Genomic DNA, 459 nt, shown 5'->3' with positions numbered 1-459 from the left:
CAACAGCCGCCGCTGCAGTAGCAGCAACAGCAGCCGCAGCGGCAGCTGCTGCAGCAGCAGCAACAGCAGCTGCAGCAGCAGCAAATATATTTATTGATTGAATAAAACTTATTTTGTTTGTCCCCCGATTTGTTTTTTTTTTTGCTTTTCTTTGTTAACCCTAAACCCTAAACCCTAAACCCTCGCTAGCCTCTCTAAACCCTAAACCCTAAACCCTCGCTAGCCAATACAAACCCTAAACCCTCTGTAGCCTGTCTAAACCCTAAACCCTAAACCCTCGCTAGCCACACTAAACCACAAACCCGCGTTAGCGCCTCTAAACCCTAAACCCTAAACCCTAAACCCTAGCTAGCCCATCTAAACCCTAAACCCTAAACCCTCGCAACCCCCCCCGTAAACTATAACCCCCAAACCCTCATCAACTCCTCTAGACCCCAAACCCTAAACCCTAAACCCTAG

Source organism: Eimeria mitis, genomic scaffold (assembly GCF_000499745.2).
Source record: "Eimeria mitis Houghton genomic scaffold, Emh_scaff1418, whole genome shotgun sequence".
Taxonomy (NCBI): Eukaryota; Apicomplexa; class Conoidasida; order Eucoccidiorida; family Eimeriidae; genus Eimeria; species Eimeria mitis.
The sequence above is the reverse complement of the archived record's forward strand: the minus strand, read 5'-3'. Positions refer to the sequence as shown.